At 36.1% G+C, this 21828-nt stretch overlaps 2 long non-coding RNA genes across 2 annotated transcripts in view; one reads left to right on the top strand and one right to left on the bottom strand.

Annotated features, from left to right (window-relative positions):
* The first annotated feature begins 634 nt into the window (after positions 1-634).
* LOC306670162 overlaps positions 635-21828 on the top strand; it is a 60229-nt gene continuing 39035 nt past the window's right edge. The window contains exons 1-2 of the long non-coding RNA XR_013766336.1: positions 635-723; positions 9495-9592. This is a non-coding gene — a long non-coding RNA (uncharacterized lncRNA). The remainder of the gene's footprint in view (positions 724-9494; positions 9593-21828) is intronic.
* LOC306670166 overlaps positions 19540-21828 on the bottom strand; it is a 111848-nt gene continuing 109559 nt past the window's right edge. The window contains exon 3 of the long non-coding RNA XR_013766338.1: positions 19540-19652. This is a non-coding gene — a long non-coding RNA (uncharacterized lncRNA). The remainder of the gene's footprint in view (positions 19653-21828) is intronic.

Consider the following 21828-nt stretch of genomic DNA (forward strand, 5'->3'; position numbering starts at 1 on the left):
TCAGATTACAAGGGCGGCACAGGAAAAATAGGAGAAAAGACATGAATTCATTACAGAATAACAGCCAGAGCAGGCACTTACCAAGTGAATTGGAAAGGAAATTTCTCAGAAGACCTTAAGAATGTGAAGAAAAAGGAGCAGTTAATCTGAAATACAAAATTGAAAGACTTGGCAGATGCATGATTCTAGTCTTCCAGATAAGAATCCTTCTGGAATTCAAAAGCATGTAAAAGGAGCAAGACAATTGGTTGCTGGGCTTAATATGTAAACATGGTGCCGATTGACACAGTGAAGATGTTTATTACAAAAGTTAATGCGATGTCAGGGTGGAAGATCAATATTTAACCTGATTTCATTGCAATCTGTCGGTCTGCCTGGGAATACAGGATGGAAAATTAACAAACCAGATAAAGGAAAATGTAAGGGACTTTTTCATACGTAAAGTGTCACATCATAGACACTGATATTTGTGATATAAATAAATCAAGCTTTACTTGCAGTTTTAGTGAATGTCCCTTATATTTAATATTTACATATTTTATTAGTTTCAGTAGTTCTATTTGCCTCATTATTGAAGCATTCATAGAATTTTAGAGATTCACTACATCTATTTTTCTGATTTCTTTAGACTAAACCCTAAGGAAGAGAGTTGTTGCATGACTTGAAGTTACTCAAGTCAGGTTCAAGTATGAGCTGGAGTATACAGTTACACCTATTTTACAGGTAAAGAAACAGGGTCATAAGACCAAAAGGAAGTTTTTTGCTATGAATCCAGTCTTGTGTTACTACCTCTTGAGCATAGGCTTGATATATTGTGCATTCTAACTGTAAAAATATCTTTAGCAGTCTTTGGTGCTCAATATACTGTAAGCATTAGTTAATTAATCCACATCACAATGCAGAAAAAAAAAAAAAAAGTAAAGATCATTCTCCATAGTATAGAAATAAAAAATATACCCTTGATGCTAGATGAGTTAAAACAGCTTTTGATACTTCCTTTTAATTTGATAAATTGGGTGGTATCTACTTGGGTTATTGCAGTCTTTTTCCATAATGATCATTAAAGGCAATATTTTAGTCTGTATTTAAGAAAGTCTCTCTGGAAAAGGGAACTAAAAATAATTTTTTTTCCCATTGCATTATACTTCAGAAAAAGAAGCACTCAGGAAAAAAAAAAAAAAAAATGCTGTGTATTTCCTGGGAGTGAGGAGGCCTGTTAAAAGACCCTGGGGAGAGAGAGCGAAGCGTGGATTTCTGTGAAGCAGCAAAGGGATGACCTCACAAAGGCTCCCGCTGCTGTGCTGGGCCTGTGGAGCTCGCTCCTGTCAGAGGCATGATTAGTGCAAACCCCCAGTGCAGCTGTCCACCGAGGGTGACCAATTTAAAAACAAGGAGTCAGCCAGTTAATTACATTGTCAGCAATAAATATAACAATGAGCCGTGGTGGCAGCCCAATCCTGTGATGCATCCAGGCAGCCATCTGTACATCTTCCCCAGCCACTTGGCACTTGTTGCCACAGAATTGGTTTGGACAAGTGGCTTAGCAGTCAGGTACCAGACAGGAACTGTCTCTCCTTCTCTGTGAGGCTGTCTTCATTAAATTTCACTCGTTGCAGGGGAATCAATTTGGGGTATGAATTGAAGACTCAGCAAGAGCCCTGTCCCTAATGATTAAGCAGATTACTTATTCAATCTTGTGTTTATTCATTCCCTATCATTTATTGAGGAACTTTTCTTTCTTGGGCATATTTCAGAGAAATGTGTGAGGAGAATGGAGACCATCTACATTGTGGAAATATGTGGACCTTAACATACAGCACTGGTGGTTTCCTTTATATTTTGTGGTCAGTGTTCTGGATAGTTCCACCTGACAAGTCTGGTGGTATGATCCATGTGGACAATTAAAATTCTTGAGTTTAGTTCTAGTTCTTTATTTTACAATTGTTTTTGTTACTCCTTCTTTGAACTCTAAAGTTTTGAAGGAAGAGTAGATGTAGATATAGACAGATATAATCTCTGAAAAAACCTTATCTAAGAATTGTCAAATAAGAACAAAGAGTCTTTTACTTTATAGTTTTTGGTTAATGTCTGATCTATTATTAATTTAGATAAATATGGTGAATTGCTGGTTTGGTAACCGTAACTTAATTTCAATTAAATTTCATAAAATTCCACAGGAATGCCCCTCCATTCCTGCTCCTCAATATAGAGAATACTTTAGAATTAGGTGGGCCTTTCCTTTGCTCATGCTGAGAGGGGATCATTTAAAATTTAGGATTAAAACAGATGAAGAGCTTGAACAAATATCATTCTAAGACTTCTTCTGTTTCTTCTTTCCTTTGCATTGTCTCCTTTTTAAAAAATCTTGCTCTCTTTTTTCATCATTACTTTTTAAACTTTTCATCTCTAATTCCAATCCAGAAATATGAAGCAAAAGCCAATATTTAAAATGAATTAAACTTTCTTGTTCTTAATTTTCACAAGCAGATGAGATAAATGGTCTAGATTTGTCTCCTACTAGAGGCTTTTTTTAATGACCCAGAGCAATTTTCTAAAATGAACAACAAGAACAAAAAGAACCAGGAGAAATTTCATAAATCCACCCTTACTCCATTTATTCTATTTTGCCTCAAATAGGTTTTATGATGAGTTGGTGTTTTTAAATAGTCTGTTACTCTGATGAGAGGAGAGAACATACTGACATGTGATTTCAAACAAAATGTAGATTTTGATGGAAAATGATTTTATGATTTATAGTGACTGTTTGTACTCTTTCAACATTCTCTTCTGAGATAGAAAAAATAAAATGAAAAAGTTCTCTCCTCCCTTCCTCCTTTTCTTTCTCTCTACCTCTGTCTCTCAGCTCTGCCATTGCTAACCTTCCGTATTTCTTTTATTCTCTGAAATACTCAGTATATGTCCAAGATTCTGATAAGTCCTGCTGAAAACGATGAATATAGCTTATTTCTTCAAAGACTTACAGTATAGTGTGAAAAATTGAAAGTCAAAAACAATTTTGATTTCTCATGTTAAGTGCCTTTCACTGAAAGAGTCTAATCATGACATTTACTGCCGTGACCTTAGACAAGTTGCTTAACTACTTTGAACTTGATGTGTTTCTTTTATTTAAAGAAATTCAAGAACAACAGCATTTATTTCCATGCACAGCGAGGGCCTACTCCACCAAAAGAGTTAGCTAGGATTACTCATTTGTACATTAAACAAACATTTATTGAATTCCTCTATGTTAGTGACATTAGAGTATTTTCCTCTGAGAAATGCAATGTTAAGTAGACAGAGGTCTACCCATGGAGCTTATGACCTAAGAGGAGAGATACACTTAATTAATCAAAATATGCAATACACAGAGGCACATAAAAACACTATTGAAATTTTGGGATGGGAGTTATTTGCACTTGTGGGAGGCATTAATAAGGAAAGAAGGAAATGAGCTGGGACTTGCAAATTATACTAGTATTAGATGCAGAAGGATCATGGAGAAGAGCATATTTAGCAGAAGGATCAACATCATAAAATGATCTAACTTCCCACTTTATATCCTAATGAATAATAATCCAGAAGTTATGTTTATTTTAATTTTTGGTTAGTTAAAGAGTGTTAATGTGAAGTAAGCTTGAGTATAAGGTCATGGGATCTTATGAAGGCTTTAAATGTCAGGCTGAGGAATATAAGGAACCTTTTTGAGAGACTTGGAAGGAAGAGGAAGGAAAGAAAAAAATCAGAGAAGTACATTGTTTAAAAAACATTTGAACATATTTTAAAGTGAGTTGATCAAAAGAAGGCTTCTGTTACATTGTTCTCATAATGAATCAAGTAGTAAGGAGTTGAATTGGCATGTAGGCCATGGGATAGGAGAGAAGAGGTGAATGAAGGAAATACCGATGACTCAAAAAGTAACTAAGAAAGTGGATAGCTTGGAACGTGGGGTACCTGGAACAAGGGAAATAAGACAGTCATTGGGCATATGGAAGTTTCTCATCCATGGAAATGGTCACACCCTTAACAGAAATCTTTATAAAAAACAGTAGGTTCCATTTTGGCTAACTGAGTTTCAGATGTAGGTAGAACATCCATGCAGTAATACTTAGCAGGCAATTGGAAATATAGGGTAAAACTTAGGAGAGAGGACAAATTCAAATTTAAAGACATCAAACTAAGTATCATCTACACAGAATTAAAGCAGTTAGACTTACAGAATGCTAAGGAAGAAAGAGCAAAAGGAAGAAGAAAAATAAATTTAAGGACAAAGAAGGAGACTAATAATCTTGAGAGGGTAAACTTAGGTCAAAAGAGATAAAAAAGAATAGAGAAGTTGAAGGAGAACCAGAAGAACTATTTCGTGTACATGGTGGAAGGACAGTTTTTTCCTAAGGAAATCATGCAAGGTGTTGTTAGGGGTTCAGGGGAGTTTGCCATTTTGGTATTTGTAGGATAAACCAATTTGGCTTGACAGTAGAATGATCATGGAGTGTTACAGAGCAGCACAGAAATTGCACCAATGAGGTAGACATGAGTCTTGTTAATAGAAGGGTTAGACAACGACACTGGGAAATGGGGATAAGGCAGTGAAACTAATTAGGGGGGAATTCTGTGGTCTGAGTTTAAAGAGAAAAGGAAGAATGGGAATGCATCTTTTCATGGTTGCTTCAGAGACAGGTAGGTTTAAAATATCCAGTTTGTCTATTGGGCTTCACTATGCTTCTAAGGAACCCAGGCAGATATTTAGTCTTAAAGACATTGTTTGATGTATGGACAGTGCCCTGGCTTAATGCTATTATTGAAATGTTCCTGCTTGTTTCACTCATTTTTCACATATGTTTTCAGTCAATCTTTATAGTCCAAGATGCCGTTTTATGTCAATATTCTAGATATTATTTCTTCATAATTTTATATTTTTATAATTCACTCAAAACTGAGGTCATGGTCTTTAACTTGAACCAGTTCTGATTTTTGTTGTTGTTGTTTCATTTTTTAAGCCATTCCTACTCATCTTTCATTTAGAGATTAGGACTCAGCCTGCACCAACTCCACTGTACAGAGATGGGATAGGCGGGGACCCACCTCAAGACCGTGTGGAGTATATGTGGCCACAGTAACAGAAAGGCATATGCTCCATCTTGGGGGTCCCTGACTCAGCTAATGCTAATTAGTTGGTCATTTGGTGTATCTCACTATAATATATGCCACTGGGAATGTTATGGCCCAGAGAAAACCTGTTCTCTCCTCCCAAGAGAACTTTGAAGGGATCAAAAAACTTCTGTAAGAATTGATGTGATTATACCAAGTTACAGAAGAGGTTTCTGCTTCCTTCCCTAAATATCTAAACTTACAAAAGATTTTACATGTCCTTAAGAGGAGAAAAGGAAAGCAGAGTGCATTTAAATTTTCTGGATTCTCCCAGGAAAAAATATTGCTAAGTTGTGTCAGTTTATTTTGTCCAATTTCTTTGTTGGTGTGTGTGTGACTAGAGAGCATCTGATTCTAATGTTCTGTTGGAATTAGGGAGACATTATGCCAGCTGTGGCTTCTTCCTGGCTTCCTGGCTTCTTCTTCAAGAGCAGCTCCTATCAATCTCCAGTGTCTCTCTCTCTCTATCTCCCTAACATAAGAATCTTTCCCCAGATCAAGGCTTGCCTTAAGCAGTGTGATTCTGTAAACCTTTAATTGTCCAACATCCCTGTGAACGTTGACATGATGTTATGAATACTGCTATGCATTCATAACTTTTTGTTGTCTTGAGTCTATATTTCTATGGTGATGTATATTCCTAAACCCCAACTCTGACTGTATTACCTGTGCAGAACTCCCATCCTGTGTCTGTGTGTGGTGATAAATACAGTATTGCTGAAAAAAAAATCAGGGGGCCATAAGTAAGACCTAAGTTCCAGCTTCATGCTTTTTATTTTGACTAACATTTGGAATTCTGAGTCTTAGTTTCCCCTCTGTAAGATGTGTATGTCTGATTTAGATAATCTCCAAGGACTATGACCAGACCAAGACTTGGAGTCCTCAGTTGTCAAATGATTTGGCAGTTCCTTAAACTGATAATCTTAACAGTTGTTCAACATGTACTTAGTATGCCTAAGGGTAAAAAGATTAATGTTCAAGGAACACTTTTCTTAATGTCCCTGTCTACATTGGCTGCATTCAGATCAGTTTATATTTTGCCAAGTATACAAGGACTAGTTCCCTTTTGCTAACTGGTCCTCTATTTCTAATGAACACATGCCCTGTTTCAGGATCCTTTGAAGATTTGTACTCAGAATGCCTATTACTCTAATTGTGACAAGGACCTTGATTCTTTAATTATCTCCATACACCTGACTTAACTGTGCCCTTCCAGCCCATATCCTCCTGCCAAGAATGTTCTTACCATCATTCATCCTCCCTGATCCTAGTGGTCCAAACTTGTTTCTTGGTCTCAAGACAGATGAGGTGTTCTGAACTCTGTTACTTTTCTCTTTGCAAAATTTATTTTACTATAATTTATTTATTTGTATATATTTAATAACATTTAATAATTTTAAAATGTCAATGTTAATGTTGTGAACCCAGAGAAATTAAAACTCTATTTGGTCCTTGTGTCTCAATTACTTAGTTATTGTGATAATAATGCTTCTCCGTATCATAAACCAACCCCCAAACTCAGTGGTTATACCAACAAGTATTTTCCATTTATACATGTGTGGATCATCTGGAGGACCCTGCTTTAGTCTGCAGGTCTGTGAGTTGGCTGGGGCATTTCTATACCATGTACCACTGAGGACCACTGAATGGTGGGAAAGGGGCTATGTATATCATGGCAATGACAGAAGAACAAACACAATTCAAGCTCCTATTTAGGTCATGTGCTATATCCCATTGTTCAAACCAAAACACAGAGCCAAATTCAAAGACAAGAGATATGAAAGTATACTCTTCTCATGATAAATCACTGGAGAGAATAAGGATGTATAAATATACTACAGAGAATGAAGAATTAACATTACAAATTCACTCTGATACTTGTTGAATCTTGTTGAATGAATGCATGTATGTGAGTAAATTCAAAATTATAGTTGACTCAATGGGGATATTGATTAATAAGTGGGAAAAGATCACAACAAAGTGCTAATCTGAGCTGCAAGTTGTGCTAATGTCTGAGTCTATTCATTGATTAATAAAATAGAAGCCTAGTGGCATGACCCAGCCATGCCCAGTGGCAGCAAGAAGTGTTAGACAACTGCCGTGTCTTTTGTGAATCATTTCTTAATCCAGACCTAAGCTCAGGCATAAAACTAGCCTTTCTCACATCCTGACAGCAATTATCTGTAAGAGAGAAGAGGAAAGAAGAGGTGATTTCTGTTACCTGCATTAATCCATGACAATGGGGGCAGAAGTGATTCCTTTCTATTTTCATTAGCTCCCCGAGAACTCCTTTTCTCACTCCTTCCTCAAAATTTCACTGGGATTAGTTAGCAAGATATGATTTTTCTGTTTGCTAAAGCAAAGACTGATATATATCTTAAACTCATAATTCCTTTTATTCAAAAATGGAACAAAGATATGAGGTTAGCAAGTATTTTAGTCAACTTTTTTTCTGCTGTGACTAAATGATCTGACTAACAACTGTAGAGGAGGAAGAGTTTATTTGAGAGCTCACAGTTTCAGAGGTCTTAGTCCATAGAAAGCCAGCTCCATTTCTTAGGGCTCGAGGTGAGGCAGGACATCATGGTGGAAGAGTGTGGCAGAGGGAAGCAGCTCACATCATCAGGAAGCAGAGGGAGACTCCACTCTCCATATACAAAATATATACCCATAGCCACACCCCAATTCCCACCTCCTCCAGCCACACCCTACAACTTCAATTAATCCCATCAGAGACTAATTCACTGATTGGGTTAAGACTCCTACAACCCAATCATTTCTCCTCTGAACCTTCCTGCATTGTCTCACTTGTGAGCTTTTGGGGGACACCTCACATCCAAATTGTAACAGCAAGTAAACTGAGTTGAGGTGAAGGAAGAACCTCAGACAAAGAAGTTGCATGTTAATCATGCAAAATGGCCATGGAAGCTTTCAATATTTTACGTGTTTATAGAAATAACATGAGAACCTCCCAAGAAAAAAGTGTTACAGATGTGTGCGGGCTGGAGTGAAATCTTATGTGAGCTTATTAGAAAGTCAGAGTTCCAAGAGAAAGAGAATGGAGGAACAAAGAGATCTGTGAATGCAGAAAGAGTCAATCAGGAGGAAGCAGTTTGGAAAAACAGCTACTGGGAGAATCTGGATCTAAAACAGAATTACATGCTAGAGAGAAACACAAAGCTTCAAAAATAATCCTAGCAGTCTGCTGAGTTAGTGCAGGAGGCAGGTGACAACACGAGCAGCTTCAACCATAAGCCTAAGGAGGTCCACCTAGGAAACAGCACTGCTGAATTGTGTCCCCAAAACTCATATGTTGAAACTTAGTCACCAACAGATAGAACTAACAAGTGAGACCTTTTGAAGGTGACTAAGTCTGCCCTCAGGATGGGATTAAAGGCCCTTATAAAAAGCTGAGGGGGTGGGTTTCCTCTCTTCCACTTTTTCTCCATGTGGGTTTAGCAAAAGTGTTCTCATCAGGCACTGAATGTTAGTGTCTTGATTTTTACTGCTCATTCTCTAGACCTGTGAGAAACACATTTCTGTTCTTTATAAATTTCCTGGTGTTTTGGTTTGGATATGAGGTGTCCCCCTAAAAGTTCATGTTATACAATGCAGAAATGTTCAGAAGAGAAATGATCACATCATGAGGACTATAACCTCATTAAAATTATCTAAACCAATTTATACCCAAACAGTTGACTTTTTAAAGTTCAGCAAAGTAGATACAAAATTTTCCTCAGATCTTTAATACTGATGCAGAAAAATTTGAATGGATCACTAGGTGACAACTATAAGCAGGTAGGGTGTAACTAGAGAAAGTAGGTCATTGGGGGTCTGCTCTTGGGTATTATATTTTTCCCTGCCCCATCTCTCTCCTTGCTTTCTGGCTGCCATGATGTAAGCAGCTTGCCTCTACCACTTCATTCTTCCATGAGACTTACCTTAGGCTCAGAGTAACTGAGTCAGACAAACATGGATACATGGACTGAAGCTGTGAGCTCAAAATAAAATGTTTCCTTTTTCAAAATTGTTTTTGTTAGGTTTTGTCAGGTCTAGAAACAAAAAACTAATTAACACACCTGATCTCAGACATTATGTTATGGTAGCACAAATGGATTAGGGCACCACCATTTTTCCAAAGTATAAAAGGAAGATGCCCACGTTGATTTGGAAAATAGAAAGAGGCTGGTTTAGTAGACTCCAAAGTCCAAGAATCCAGTCTTTGAGAGCCTATAGTTTAGGAAAAACAGACAGTACACAGAAGCCTAGAAACAAGTGGGCGGCTGTAAGACCTGTGCTATTGCAAGTGATGAGAGACACTTTGGTGAGTTTCCTTCTCTTTACAGTTCACATATCAATATGCCCTGATATTTTGAAAATTCATGAAGTGGGGGATGCAAAACCACAGAAGAGAAAGTGAGAGAAGGTATTGAACAGCCAAAATGTAAGTATCTTTCTTTCTTCCTATGCTACCTCTTTCTCTATATTTTGCTATTAAAAAAAAAAAAAAAAATAGCCATAGTACTTCTTCCCTGCCCCTCAGGATTTTGTGAAAAGTGATTTATAAATTATTACAAAGCACTTGGAAAGGGTAAAGCACTTAATAACGTTCTAAACCAGGCCAGGCACAGAAAATTTGCTGCATGTTGTGGGGAATTTCTAAGTTTTTGAGTCCCAAAGAGACTGTGAAAAGACTGATACTTTTTTCCTTTATGTGAACTTTAAGTTACCATGTGCATAAATAAGTAAAGTAATGATATTCAACTTTTTCCAGACAGAGGAATAGAAATTTATAATTTTGCTTACATATCTTCTTTGTATTTTACCTACATATCTCTCTGCACCTCATTTTTAAGTATTTACTCACAGGTAAAATAACAAAAAAGTAAAATGTAAAGCTTCCTTAATAAACTTTATATATTAATTATACTTCTCTTGACTGTATTTCTCTTTGACTATTTATTCATTAAAATAATTTATAAAGAAAAGTAAGAATGGGTAAGGATCCAATAATCAGTCAACAAACACAGTATGAATGTTGTAAGTCTGTTCAGTAGTAGCAGTCCAGAGGACTGGAGGAGACTCAAGTATAAGACCCTTATGTTCAGAGCACTTACCACTCAGTAATGAAGACAGAAGAAATACATGTGCAATGAAATGAAAACTACAAGAAAATTTGATGTGGTATTGGTTGTGTATGCACCTGTGTGTATTGTGTGTGTGTGTGTGTAAGCACGTTCCTGACACATGACATAGATAAGAATTTTTTTTCTAACAGTTACAGTATCATAGAATGAAAGGGAAGAGATTCATATGTTAGAAAATTCTTTGCAAAGCTGTTTCATCAGCAGTATTTGAAGTAAGGATGTTTTGGATTATGGAGATGGGACTGTATACATTAGGGAACATTAAAAATGGAGAAGACATAGCAAAATAAAAGTTGTTAAGATTTTATAAATTACTTAGTTGTTTCTAACAGTGATGAAACTTCAAGTATATGATGTTTTTCTGCATCAGTATTAAAGATCTGAGGAAAATTTTGTATCTACTTTGCTGAACTTTAAAAAGTCAACTGTTTGGGTATAAATTGGTTTAGATAATTTTAAAGTTGGCCTTGTTATTTACCTAAAATTTATCAATTATTTAAAATGTAGAGACATACATACAGTGAAAATTAAATACAGTAAAAATTAAAAAGTTTAATTTCGGACCCAGTCTTCTGTCTTTCCAAGCTTGTCTTGCCTCATTCCATCTGCCATGTCCCTCCTGCTTTCTCTGTCTCACATAAATGTCCTGTTTCTTCACTATTTCCAAACATGCACACTTTATGTCCATGGGTTTGTCTTTTTGTTTATGCAAATTCTTATATCTGGAATGTTTTTTCCTTCCAAGCACAACTGAATATGCAAAATGTATTCTTCAAGGACCAACACAGATAACTATCTTTCTGATGCCTCTTTGCCACCCATTCTTCTGGGTAGAATCAAACACAGTATTCTCTGGAGTCCCCGAGTAGTTGGAACATATTTGTATCATATTACTTACCAGATTGTTTTAAGCCTGTACAATTAGTTGTTTACACACTTTTTTCCTACACCCTAGACTTCAATTCTTTGCAGGCGGGCATTCTATTTTTTCAAATTTTGAATTCCCAGAGCTTAGTATGATGTCTGGAAGTTAGTAAGAGTTCAATAAATAAAAAAGGGCTTAAAGAATATTTGTTTTCAATGAGTCATTATAGTCTGGAGATGAAAAAAAAAGAGGTAGGTCATCTCAGATTAGTATTCATACCAGTTTGGAAATTCACTTTCTATTTTAATCTCTCTTTCTTGAAACTTCTAGCTAAAAAAGCAAATCTTTCTAGGTCATAGGATTGGCAGGCTGGCTGTGACTGCCTTGATGTTTTTTGGAAAATAATTGATAGGCATGTGCATTAGTCAGCTTTTCATCGCTGTGACCGAAATACCTGGCCAGAAAAACTTACATGAGGAAAAGTTTATTTTGGTTCACCATTTCAGAGGTTCAGTCCATGGTAAGCCAAGTCCATTGCTCTGGGACTGAAGTGAGGCAAATAGCATGGTGGAAGGATGTGGCAGAGGAAATCAGCTCAGCTCATATCAGTTCGGAAGAAGAGAGAGACGAGACAGAGACAGAGACACACAGAGAGAGAGAGAAAGAGAGAGAGATTAAGAAACCAGGGACTAAATATGAAACCCCAAAGTAATGTCCCCAGTGATATACTCTGTTCAGTCACACCGCAGCTGCCTACAGTAACCATTCAATTCACTAATCCTTTCAAAATATTATTCCATCCAATGGATGAATCTACCTATTAGGTTACAGCTCTAATAATATAATCATTGCACCTCTGAACATTCCTGCATTGTCTCACATAAACTTTCAGAGGGCACCTCATATTCAAACCATAACAGCCCATGTCTGTAAAAACATTGAAGAAAAAGTGTGGGAAGATGATTTTTCAATTGAGCAAATGAAGAAATATGTCTGCATATGTGTACTGGCATATGAAAAAATTAAAACAAAAAATCTCCTCCTCACTTTGACATTTAAACCATTTAAACTACAATTAATTTTTATTTATTTAGGCATCATTGAGAGTATTCATTCTCTAGGTCTTTGAGTTTCTCAACTTCTACTACCCCACATTTTGATAATTTTATTATTCTTTATGTATCAGAAGATAAGTAATGCTAGGAAATAAACAGGAAAGTTTGAATTTCTGTCAGTGAAAGAAACATTTTAAAATATTTATTGGTGTATTACACATATTAGTGTGATTCATTCTTACATGTTCATGCATGTACACAGTATAATTGGATCAATTTCATTCTCCAGTACCTCTTCTTCCATCCCTTTCTTTCTCCCTTTGATCTCCTTTCCCTACTCTACCCTTCTGTTTCCATGAGATTCCCCCATAACCTTTTTCCCTTTGTTCTCTAGAGCTACCACATGGGAAAGCATACAGCCCTTGATTTTCTGAGTTTGACTAATTTTGCTTAACATAATGTTATTAAGTTCCATCCATTTTCCTGCAGATGAGTTGATTTTATTCTTTATGACCAAATATAACTCCATTGTGTATATACACCACACTTTCTTTATCCATTCACCCATTGATGTACATCTAGGTTAGTTTCATAGTTTGAGTACTATGAATTTTGCTGCTATAAACTTGGTGTGAATTTATTGCTATAGTAGTATGACTTTAATAAAATGTTGAAATTAATGACTTTTCAAGAATAGACAAATACTTGAGGATTTTAATGTATTGATTAATAATGATGTTCATAGCCTCATAATACCTTTGATAATAGCTATAATTTAAGTGATATTCAAATGCTTTTTACTTTTTACTCTTTACACTGGACATTTTTATTTTTTATACTTTATATTTTATATATTTTATATTTTATACTTTATATTTTATATATTTTTATATATTTATACTTTATATATTTTATTTTTTATACTGATCATAGACCCAGATACCCTAGAAAAATTGCATTTCCAGATTTTTTAGGTATCTCAAATCCTGCTGGTTTGGTGGGATACTTAATTTCAAGTAGCAATGAGTTTGGGGCTTCAATATGGTTATATTAATTTTCCAGAAACATATATATAGGCATATATATAGGCATTGATGCCACAGGATGTGGAGGAACACTCTTTCATCTGGGTATGCTTTTTACATTTTATCATGCAGACATCCATTTTCTCTGCTGACATGATCCATTCAGCTCCAACTTCTACTATTTCTGTGTCATGATTGGGGAAGGGAAATTTTGGTAGAGAGGAGAAAAGACTCCTGGTCACATGCAGGTATTCCCCTCTGGGTCTTGCTGCCTAATAGGGTGCAGCTAGGAAGCATCCCCCAGGTTTTAGCCATTCCTGAACAATACCTCCCTTGTCCCCTGCTTCTCCTATCATGGGAAATTACTTTTTAATTGAAAGAATTCTTTCTTTTTAAAGTTTCTTAAACGCATTGGCTTCTATCCATGATCCTCTTTTTCCCTCCTGTACCTTAGATTTGGGGAATGAAGGCTAAGAAACATTTTGCAGGAAGCCGTTTTTGCTGCTTTCTTCTGTGCTGTGATGTTCTCCAGAGCAATAAGCCAAGAGTGTCTCACCTATCTGAACTGGTAGAAAGAAAAGGTAAAAATAAAGGGGGAATTATCTCAAAAGACTATCCAGCTATAATAAATATTGCTAAGTGGAAGAATGAATTTATCTCATTCTCAGAATCAACAATCACTTGCAGACTCTTTCCTCCACAACCTGTATTTCTCTGAGAATGCAACCATTTGGTTCCCATGAAGAAATTAAGCAAACAAGAAACTGAAGTTGTATCAATTTCATTACTTACATTTGTTTAAAACACAACCAATGATGTGTGAAATTATATAATTATTATATGAATATAATTTGTTAATTAATATTTTCACTGACAGTTAATTGGAAAATTCTTGCTTGGCAAATTTTTACAATTTTTTCACTACTTTAGGGAACACATATTTCTCACTATTGAGCATGTTTTGAGCCAAAATATCGTGATGCCTGTCTTGGCAAAAGAAGAACCATAAATCTAACGATCAATCTTTCATTATGATTGCTCCTATTGGAAACATTGGGTTTTGAAGGAAGTTAAACACACTGACAAAATTTTGATACCTAAAAGAAAAATTATAATGAAAATATCTTCCTTAAGATGAAGTCAGAGGAGGGTGTTGTCTCACAATTTTTCAGACAAGGAAATTAAATATGAAGATAATTTTTGAGTCAGATTACTTGTAATAATTACTTGTACCAACTTGACTGGCCTAAAAGATGCCCTGATACCTGCTAAAACATGATTTCTGGGTATGTTTATGAGGGTACCTCCAGAAGTGATTGATATTTGAATTTGAATTGGTAAGGGCAGATGACAGTATTTGACCCACTGAGGATTTGGTAAAACAAAATGGACAAGAAATGGTGAATTTGCTTTTTGCTTGAAAAGGGACACACATCTTTCCCAGTCTCCAAACATTGATACTTTTGGTTTGGGGGCTTTCAGACTCTGATACTTGTACTGTTGTCTTTAGGCTTGAACCTGTCATTACAATAGTAGTTTTCCTAAATTACCAGCTTTCAGATGGCAGATCATGGGACTCTCAGCCTCCACAGTAGTGTGAGTTAATCCCTCATAATAAATTTCTATTTATCTTTCTATATTTACATACATGCCCTGTTGTTTCTATTTCTATAGAGAACCTTGAAGGATACGTAACTGTTTGACAGGTTGATGGAAGAAAAGGAACAAAACTTTTATTTACTAACATCATTAGCACTTTTAGGTTTACAAAGCATTTTCATATGCTATGCATTTTCCATTTGAATTTTTAAGTTCTCTTAATTAGGACTTATTTTATCTGTATTCCATACATAAAAATGTGAAAGTCAAGACAAAGTTCAGAAGCTCAAACCCACATAGGTAGGAACAACTTAGGTCTCATTAGATACCATCTTATTTGAAATAAACTTGTCAGAATTTGTCTAGATTACAAATTTTTAATGGAGTATGTGGATGTCTACTTTAACACCTTATATAAAATAAGAATTACTAATTTGGAAAATACCTATTTTGGGAACCTGTTTTTTACCATATCTGCCCACATACTTCCTTCTTTAGCAGGTCACACAGAATAAGGACATACTTATGAAGGATCCAGGGTTATGCATAATTATCAGTTGACACATGCCAAATTTATCATTTTCTTTTTCCAACAAGAAAGTACCAATAGTTATCCACACTGGACGTTTGGATGGTCCTCCAGTCTGCCACATCTACTCTAACTTCTTATATAAAATGCAAGGAGTTAGGATCTAATGACAAAGTTAGAGAGAAGATTCCATACAAGACTATCCACACTATGACACCACTACAAGTTTATTAGTTTTTCTAATTACCCTCACATATGAAAATTTCTTTCTAAGACCCATAGAACTCCCTGAAACCTATTACATTCAGTTATGGTATGTTCCACGGGTAGGACACAAAATAGAACCAGCCAAAGAAAGAGATGCCCAGGGCAAAGTTCAGAAAGATTTAAAATTCTAATTGTCTCTTGTCCTCAGGATGTGTTATCCTCTCCACCTCAATCTGTTATAATATCCAGGGAGTATTGCCTGAGCTTCCATATCCAGAATTATTATGGGGGTTTCATGACATACATGTGATTGATTGATCAGTTGCCACATGATTGAACTCCTGCTCCTTCCCATGAGGTTGGTCTATCATGTAATCTGAGAGACCTACCACAATTTATCTCATTAGCATAATTCATCAGGTGTGGTCTCAGGGGCCCATTGTGAGTCATCTTTTTAATATAAATTATTGGGTGTGGTCAAAGAAGCCTGCATTGAATCATAAATGTACTCCTATCAATCACTAAGGAAATTCTAAGGGTTTTGAGGTTACCTTTCAAGAGACAGAGGCAAAGGCAAGACTTCTGTTTAGACAAGGTGAAAGGCTTTACTACACAAAAGATATGAGAACTCGTAAGGCACTGGCCTTATTTGAAAGACAGAGAGAGAGAGAGAGAGAGAGAGAGAGAGAGAGAGAGAGAGAGAGTCCTTTGCATCTTCTTTATTTCAATGAGTAAATCATTCCCAAACCTTGGCATAAGTCACTCATGTCACGCCTTACAAATGATTGCCACCAGGATATTAGTGTGACTGTACAAAGAAATAAGGGAAGTTGCTCCACGCAGGGAATTTGTGTGCACCCCTTTCCCATCTTTCTTTTGAGGCCGTTCCCAATCTTCTTAGTCATAATTGTGTTTTATGAGCCAGGGGATACTAACATTATCAAAGCATGTTTTTGCCTTATAGAGAGAAAGTCCATTTGTTCCCTTCACAGATTGTGAGAATTTGCAGTAAGTATCATTTCTTATTCATCTTTGTATCTTCAGCCTTTGACACAGTGACTATACTAAATTAATATTTTTAAACAAACCTGTGAAAAATAAACATTCTTATAAGAACATCAGATATATTTATTTAGGGTCCTCCCTTATGACCTCATTTAACCTTAATTACATTATTATTATTATTATTATTATTATTATTATTATTATTTTGGTACCAGGGATTGATCCCAGTGGCACTTAACCACAAACCAGTTCTCCAGTTTTTTAATTTTTTATTTTAATTTGAGAAAGGGTCTTTTTAAGTTGCTTAGGGCCTTACTAAGTTGATGAGGCTGGCTTTGAACTTGCAATCTTCCTGCTTCAGTCTCCTGAGCTATTGGGATTACAGGCGTGTTCTACTGTACCTAGCTTTAATTACCTCTTTTAAGGACCTGTTTCCAAATTCAATCACATTATGAGCTATTGAGGGTTAGAATTCCAACATATGAATTTGGAAGGGGATACACAATTTAATCTATAAAAATAACTATATAATTTCCTAAAAGTAAGAATGACATTAAAAAAATGGAGATAGTGCTGGCATAGCATGTAGAATTAAATTGATGAAGATGATACTAAAATAGTATAAGCAAACTGAGTTTCATGCAGGTATTTGGGACAATAGTCTTAGCCAGTGAAGCTCCATATAAAACCTCAGCCTGACTTGTATAAATTGACAAAGCTAATTCAGTAAATCAGAAATGTTGATGAATGGATAAAGAAACTGTGGCATATATATACAATGGAATATTACTCCACCATGAAGAATGATAAAATTATGGCATTTGCAGGCAAATGGATGAAATTGGAGGATATCATGCTAAGTGAGATAAGCCAGTCTCAAAAAACTAAAGGACGAATGATCTCGCTGATAAGTGGATGAGGACATATAAGGGGGGTAGGAGGGGTTAGCGTTAGGGTTAGGGTTAGATTTAGGGTTAGGGATAAGAAGGGTGGTAAGAATGGAGGAAGGAAGGACTGTATAGAGGGAAAAGAGGGGTGGGAGGGGTGGGGGGAGGGAAAAAAATAACAATGAATCAAACAATTTTGCCCTATGTAAATTTATGATTTTTAATTATAATAAATAAATAATAATAAAAAAGAAATGTCATTCATGTGCCAAGGTCAGCTCTCCCCCACACAGAGTCTATATAGGATGTGGAAGATTCTGTTTGATCAATATATTTTCTAAGTAAAGGGACAGTTATATGTTGTTATTTTCCAACACTCTGAGCAGCTGTGGAATGAGGGCAGTGGTTAGTAAAGACTAAGTTACCAACAGTATTCACCATAGTCTATTCCTTGAAACACTAAGATCCCTTGCTTCTTAACTAAATTATTAAATTTAGTCATAATTCAGTTTTTCGGTTAGTCCCAATTTGTGGAAAAACTTGTAAGAGTTAGAATAAAAATTATAGTTCCTACTGCAAAGTTTATCTTGTGTCCAGGACTGATACTCATCATCTTTGTCCTGTTGGTTTAGAACTCATGCTGGCAGTTTAACCCAGACCCTCATCCCCAAGGCATGTGCGTTCAGGGTTATTTTATTAGATCAAAATTGGGCATGAGCATATCACATCGCTACAATGGACATCTGAAGTGTCAATGTTCCTATTATGTAACATCAGTCCTTTTTTACTGGTTCCTTTAGTGATATATGACAGTAATCCATTAGTCCTTCTTCCTTGTGTTGATCAGATCAATATGTCTGATAGACATTACGTACTATGCAGAGGCAGGAAACAAATTTCCCAAGTGGGTAAGTGGAATGGAAAGTAAATAGGACTTCTGTTTCAAACCATATTTCCTGGACCCATATATTCCATTTATCAAATACATGGCTCCATGTAATTACTGTTAGTTTAAGATATATATATATACCACATGTTAAAGAATATGTCCCCATTCTTTTAGGATATCACCTCTAAGTTGTGCCTCAGCTAAGTCTTCAGAAGACCATTCCAACAATATAAGGATAAGAGATTTTGGATGAAGTGAGATGATAGGACCCATTGATCTCATGGTGATGTGTCTATTTGCCATATTACATGTTCCTTTGTTCCAACACAATATTGTAAGTGCACATGCATAGGATCCTATGTCATTCTCAGCTTGTGAGTCCTTATAGGTGCTGGTATGCTATTCTATGAAGGTATGTCAACTTAGTACCCAATACAAAGTCCTTGAGGGTCCATGACTATTGTCCTTTCCTGGGATACAAAGGGGTCTAATGATGATCAACTTGAAAGACTTATGATTAGTCTCTTCAAGGAATAGTGCCATTGGGTAATTCAGTTTGCATTTTGTTACTAAAAGGTTGGACATTTATGAGTGGCAGTAGTTAGCTCAGCCTTTGTAAGAAAAAGCCTGTGTTCTTAGGCCCCATAGAGCATCCTTCTCTTCCACATGTTTCTGTTCATTACTGGGATGTCTAATGAGAGAAGCTAGTTGATATCTGTTAGCTATCCTGTGACTCTGTTCTTCATGACACTGCTTTAGTGGATAGCTCTTAGGAACATTAAGGTGGTGTGACACAGAATAGAGATCCTAACACTTTTGTGCTTTTCACCACATGTCAGCGTCACTTGCTTCTTTCCTTGAACTACTATTCCCTGATCTTAGATCTTTGCGCACATTCCTGACCAGCAAGCTAAGTCACTCATGACTGCCCAAACATTGTAAACTCTGGTAATTTTTTCTTCCTGTTCAAAGTACATGACACTCAAAGTAAATATGTAGCCCCAAAAGCGGTCATTTTGGGAGGCTATTTTCTTATCGTCATCTTTCCAGGTTATTCTTGATTAGCAGCAAAAGTGCCGTAGCAATCCATATTCGGCTTGTAAGTACAAAGTAGCCCATCAAAAACTAAATTCAGGTTCTTACCTCATGTGGTTGGTTAAGTGAGTACATGATTATTGGTCCCCTTTAAGAAAGAAGGAGGGCTAGGCCTAGTAGCCATGTCCATCTTCACAGAAAATGGGAGGCTGGAGACAACAGGATTGCAAGTTTGAGGCCAGCTTCAGCAACTTATCATGACTCTGTTTCAAATAAAAACAAAAGGATTAGGGAATGGAGTTTAGTGGTAAAGCACTCCTCCAGGTTCAATCCCCAGTACAAAAAGAGAAAGATAAAAAGAAAAGGAAAGAAAGAAAGGAGAAAACATACTAAATATTTGATGTAGTATTTCAGGGTCCTTCTTTAGGGACATTTTGCATTTCTGGTATGTTCTGTGTCTTAGAACACATGTAAATTGGACACTCAGTGGGGCAGGGATTGGTGACTTCTTTTGGGACAGGCTGATATCAGTTGTGCTCATTCATTCTCCATCTCTTTTGATTATATTACTGAGCAGTACTCTCCTTGATGCTGTTTTTGGCCTCTAGAAACATGTTCCATAGTCACCTCAGAAGATTCCTAGAGTCAGCCCTGCCACCCTGACTCCATTCCCAGTTCTTCCTTTGATCTTGTTGCAATGTGAAGTAATTCCACCCACTTTGTGTCTGAAGTTAAGTGCCACCACCTAATCTCCAATATTCCAGGGCCGATGATATCCATGGCTACCAGCAAATTAAATTTTATAACAGCACTCCTACTGTTAGTCCCAGCCTGCACAAGACAGCCACTGCCAGGTTTCCAATGTGCTGATGCCCCTCCTCAGCTGTACATTCTTCATCACTTTGGAAAATTTGTCTGGTATGAGCTGATGATTTGAGTGACATTAAACACGTGTTGAGAGACTGGATTGAATTCACCCTGCATTTTACAGAGACGGAACACTGTACATTCCAGTTATTAGAAAATGCACTTTTGTAATTGGATAGGGATAATTATAAAGCTTTTTCCATGACTTGAAGGAAAATTTCATAATAATATGTAATTATATTTTCGATTATTCCAAGTTTAGAAAGCTTCCTTCCGATTATTCGTTTAGTTTTCCAGATACCTTGATAAAGACAAGACAGTGCCCAGAATAACAGTCATGTGGTTCCATTTTCTGAAACTCCCTGGTGAGTGAATAAATTTGGATTTCTAGACCTGAAAAATTTAGTGTCAGTAGCAACAGGAAGCTATTCATTCAATATGAGATAGAACTGAGTCCTCTATTCCTGCAAGTATTCAAACATAGCAAAGAACCATCATGGCTATTACAGAGATTTTTATACTGGGTGGAAGGAGATGATTCCCTATGAGTAGTGTTTGCTTTACTAGAGGCGTCCATGGTATTTGACAGGATTCATTTTAAGACTAACACAAGTGCAGCTAATCTTTGCAAAATCATATGCTACTGTTGAAAGTTCTGTATGCTGGTGCTAAACATTCCAGAACCTCATGGACTCTCCCCAGATGGATTCCTGAGGTTCAACTTTGACACCCCAGTAGCCTCCTGAGATGATACATCTGCATTGTCTGTGGACAATACTGAATATAAGGGATATCCAGTGATGAGGATCTGGAGCTTGACTGTTCCCTTGATTTTAAAGGGAGACTTGCTTTGCTCTTTTGCATTGGGAGAGATTTATGCAGAAGGTAAATGATGACTGTAAAACTGAATATTTACTGACTATCTGAATACAATAAAGTGAACAAAACAAATGCCTTGAAAACATACTGAAATTATATATCAAGAAATAGAGTGGCTATCGGTAGCTGAGAATCAATAGCATAGAAGCTAAGACAAAGGTTTCAGAGAAGATGCAAAAGTATCAATGAGCAGAGAGGCAGTCATTACGAGCAGAGATTCTAGAATAAGATAGGCCTTTGTTCCATTCCTGATTCTAGCACCAACCAGCTCTGCAAACTTAGAGGACATGCACACATAGCAGTGTGAGGATAACTAACATTGTTGTTTCTATGATGATCAAATTAGATAATATACTTAAACACTTACTGTAGTATCAAATAATAGCACTGTAACTATTATTAATATTAAAGTATCATTATTAATAATAAAATTCAAACACATAAATAATTATAATGCTAGTAAATACCAGTTACATCTAAAAGTCAGGAATTTGTGCTTTTTTATATAAATGTCAGTAATTGACATGCTATCTTTATTATTAACATTATTTGTAAACTATACTATCCTCTTGCAGATATACCTTTCTAGTGTTTTGCTTTTAAATGATATATTTATATATAATATGTATATTCTTCACATCACGTTATGTATATTTCATATACATATATATATACATATATATATACAAAA

This window comes from Sciurus vulgaris, assembly GCF_902686455.1.
Source record: "Sciurus vulgaris genome assembly, chromosome: 9".
Classification (NCBI taxonomy): domain Eukaryota; kingdom Metazoa; phylum Chordata; class Mammalia; order Rodentia; family Sciuridae; genus Sciurus; species Sciurus vulgaris.